At 46.3% G+C, this 4,383-nt stretch overlaps 1 non-coding gene across 1 annotated transcript; it reads left to right on the forward strand.

The window, feature by feature from the left end:
* The first annotated feature begins 2,408 nt into the window (after positions 1–2,408).
* On the forward strand, positions 2,409–2,515 carry LOC113883065. Its single transcript, XR_003508551.1, has one exon. It is a non-coding gene; the product is annotated as a U6 spliceosomal RNA (small nuclear RNA).
* Positions 2,516–4,383: the final 1,868 nt, after the last annotated feature.

Consider the following 4,383-nt stretch of genomic DNA (forward strand, 5'->3'; position numbering starts at 1 on the left):
AACATGGGCTACTATGGCAAAGACTGTGACTTTAGGCCTATCTTTAGTGTAAAGCTCCTTTTTCACACTTTAGAGAAGGCTGTGATGAAATGATATTGACATTTTTTTTTGACAGTGAAGTTGCTCAGTCTTGTCCAACTCTTTGCGACCCCATGGACTGTAGCCTACAAGGCCCTTTCATCCATGGAATTTTCCAGGCAAGAGTACTGGAGTGGGTTGCCGTTTCCTTCAACAGAAGATCTTCCCAACCCAGGGATCAAACCCGGGTCTCCCACATTTTAGGCAGACGCTTTACCGTCTGAGCCACCAGGGAAGTCCGATGAAATGATAAGCATGCCTAATCCACATCCCTAGTTCCCAGATGGCAGCTTGACTTGTGATGGTGCTGGAAATCTGCTGTCACCCCTCCCCCTGCCTAAACTCATCTCTCCTTTAGACCCTCCCTCTCCAACCCTAGACTTATCAACAGTCTGCCTGACATTTGCATTTGCTTGTCTAGGAAACATCTCAAATTCACATGACAAAAGGTGAATTTCTGGTCTTCTCTCCCAAGTCAATTCCATTTGAACATTTTTCATCTTGGTTAATGGCAACTTTTCCAGGCTTCCCAAGTAGCGCTCATGGTAAAGAACATGCTTGCCAATGCAGGAGACTCAAGAGACCCAGGTTTGATCCCTTGGTCAGGAAGATCCCCTAAAGTAGGAAATGGCACCCCACTCCAGTATTCTTGCCTGGAAAAGTCCATGGGCAGAGGAGCCTGGCAGGCTGTGGTCCATGGGGCTGCAAAGAGTCCAACACAACTGAGCGACTGAGCACATGTCATACATCATGCCACAGTGGCAACTCTGTCCTTCTGCTTACTCAGGCCAAGATGCTCAGAGTCATCTTGCTCCTGTCTCACATCCTCTGTCCACTCTATATCTGACGAGTTCTCACTCCCTCCACTGCTATCACCTCGGACTAAGCCACTATCATTTCCTGTCCTGTTTAGTTTGAGTTTCTTAACTTGGCTTTCTTTCTGCCTATAACTCTTGCTTTCAGTCTATTCTTGGAGTGGTCAGAGAGGTCCTTTTTATAAGTAAGGCAGGTCATGTCATCCTTTCTTCAAGACACTCCCCATCTCACTCAGAAGTTAAAAGATCTTCCTCCTCCAACCCCTACCCTCTTCCATATCCCACTTCTCCAAGCCACACCTGTCCAAGCTGCCCCCAAGTCCCTCCATACCCTTCCTTTTCCATGGTCACTGCTTCTGTGCCTCATCCCCGTAACTTCTCTGGCCTTAAGGCTCCACTACTCTTGTTCCTCCTGGTCACTCCACTCTAGCCACACCAGCCTCTGGGCTGAGCCTCAAACACTCTTGGCATGCTTCAGAATTAGACCATTTACTGGTGGTCCCCTCTGCATGGGTCGCTCCAGTCAGATTTCTAACTCCCTCACAATTTCAGGGCTTTGTTCCAATGTCCCTTTCTCAATAATCATCCTTGCTAAATCATCAGGGAACTGCAAATAAAAACCACAATGAGATATCACCTCATACCTGTCAGAATGGCTATCGCCAAAAAGGACACAACAAATGTTGGTGAAGATGTGGAGAAAAGGGAACCCTCTACACTGTTGGTGAGTGTAAATTGGTGCAGCCACTGTGAAAAACAGTATGGAGATTTCCCAAAAAACTAAAAATGAAACTACCGTATCACTTGGAAATGTCCCCCCCCCCCCCCCGCCAAAACAAAACACTAACTTGAAAAGATACTACCCCAATGTGTTCATCAGTTCAGGTCAGTTCAGTCGCTCAGTCGTGTCTGACTCTTTGTGACTCCATGAACCTCGGCACACCAGGCCTCCCTGTCCATCACCAGCTCCCGGAGTTTACTCAAACTCATGTCCATGGAGTTGGTGATCCATCCAACCATCTCATCCTCTGTCGTCCCCTTCTCCTCTCGTCTTCAATCTTTCCCAGCATCAGAGTCTTTTCCAATGAGTCAGCCCTTTGCATCAGGTGGCCAAATGTTCATAGCAGCCTGATTTACAACTGCCAAGATTTGGAAGCAAACTAAGAGTCCATCAACAGATGAGTGTACAAAGAAGATATGGTATATATTCAAAGGAATACTACTCAACCATAAAAAGGAACAAAAATATGCGGTTTGCAGCAACATAAATGGACTCAGAGGGCACTATGCCAAGTGAAGTAGGTCATACAGAGGAGACCCAATACTGTACACTATCACTTTTATAGAGAATCAAAAAAATACAGCTAACTAATGAATATTAACAAAGAAGCAGACACAGATATAGACAACTAGTGATTACTAGTGGGGAGAAGAAAGGAGAGTAAGAGAGAAAAGCTATTAGGTATAAAATAATCTATGAGGATATATTGTACATTGCAGGGAATACAGCCAACATTCATATAACTAAAAATGGGATATAACCAATTGGAACGATACAGAGAAGATTAGCATGGCCCCTGCGCAAGCATGACATGCAAATTCGTGAAGCGTTCCATATTTAAAATTAAAAAAAATTGTGACTCATATTATTTGTTGTTGTTCAGTTGCTCAGTCATGTCCGACTCTTTGAGAACCCATGGACTGCAGCTTGCCAGGCTTCCCTGTCCATCACGATCTCCCAGGGTTGCTCAAACTCATGTCCATTGAGTCAGTGATGCCATCCAACCATCTCATCCTCTGTTGCCTCCTTCTCCTCCTGCCCTCCATCTTTCACAGCATCAAGGTCTTTTCTAAGGAGTCGGCTCTTTGCATCAGGTGGCCAAAGTATTGGAGCTTCAGTTTCAGCATCAGTCCTTCCAATGAATGTTCAAGGTTGATTTCCTTTAAGATTGACTGCTTTGATCTCCTTGCTGTTCAAGGCACTATCAGGAGTTTTCTCCAATACCACATTACATTATACCCCTGTGATATATATATTCAACAGCAGTTATCAGTTCAGTTCAGTTCATTTGCTCAGTCCAGTCCGACTCTTTTGCCATACTTCAATTAAAAAATAATTTTAAAAGTTTAAAAAGAAAATAAATAATTCTAGCTAAACAGGAAAAATCCTGCCACCCACAAATGTCTCTCCCTACCCATTCCTGTCTGTGGATAAGCACAGCGGTGTGTCCAGAGAGAGACCAGCGGTAGAACACGGGGAACTCTCTTGAGACCCCCGATGCCCGGAAGCTGCATGGGAAACGCTGTCGCTCCCGGTGCCCTGGCAGGGGGCGAAGGCAGCTAGAAGCCAAGTGATGGAGAGAGGCCCCTGGGAGTCTGTCAGCGCCCGGCAGCCTTGCTTAGAGGATCTGAGAGGCCGAAATCACTGAACGGGTAGGCACTGTTAGCCGGCTGGCTTCAAGCACTTGCTCTGAACCATGAGAACCAGTTTTACACCTGTCCCTGGGCTGGCGCTGGAGAGGCTTAGTGACTGAGATGGAGCGGCGCACAGGGACCCGGCATCCTGCCTCCTCAGTGCAGGCGGGAGCGTGGGGTCCTCTGAAAATGGCGGGAAAGCTCTGAGAGGGGCCCACAGGCTGACACCTCACAGAGGGAGGGTCCAGACAGCATCTCCAGACAGGTGATGGTTGACAGCAAGGAGCGTTTGAGCAAGTGATGCTGGGTTAGTAAATTGCCTCACTTGTTAAATTTAAAAAAAAAAAGAATTTATTTTTTTAAAAAAGGAAAAAAGGAACAACTGGGTTCAAATCAGTTCAGTTCAGTTCAGTTGCTCAGTCGTGTCCGACTCTGCAACCCCATGAATTGCAGCATGCCAGGCCTCCCTATCCATCACCAAGTCCCAGAGTTCACTCAAACTCATGTCCATTGAGTCGGTGATGCCCTCCAGCCATCTCATCCTCTGTCGTCCCCTTCTCCTCCTGCCCCCAATCCCTCCCAGCATCAGAGTCTTTTCCAATGAGTCAACTCTTCGCATGAAGTGGCCAAAGTACTGGAGTTTCAGCTTTAGCACCAGTCCTTCCAAAGAACACCCAGGACTGATCTCCTTTAGAATGGACTGGTTGGATCTCCTTGCAGTCCAAGGGACTCTCAAGAGTCTTCTCCAACACCACAGTTCAAAAGCATCTGTTCTTCAGCACTCAGCTTTCTTCACAGTCCAACTCTCACATCCATGCATGACCACTGGAAAAACCATAGCCTTGACTAGATGGACCTTTGTTGGCAAAGTAATGCCTCTGCTTTTGAATATGCTATCTAGGTTGGTCATAACTTTCCTTCCAAGGAATAAGCGTCTTTTAATTTCATGGCTGCATTCACCATCTGCAGTGATTTTGGAGCCCAAAAAAATAAAGTCTGACACTGTTTCCACTGTTTCCCCATCTATTTCCCATGAAGTGATGGGACCGGATGCCATGATCTTAGTTTTCTGAAT

This window comes from Bos indicus x Bos taurus, chromosome 24 (genome assembly GCF_003369695.1).
Source record: "Bos indicus x Bos taurus breed Angus x Brahman F1 hybrid chromosome 24, Bos_hybrid_MaternalHap_v2.0, whole genome shotgun sequence".
In the NCBI taxonomy this organism is placed as follows: Eukaryota; Metazoa; Chordata; class Mammalia; order Artiodactyla; family Bovidae; genus Bos; species Bos indicus x Bos taurus.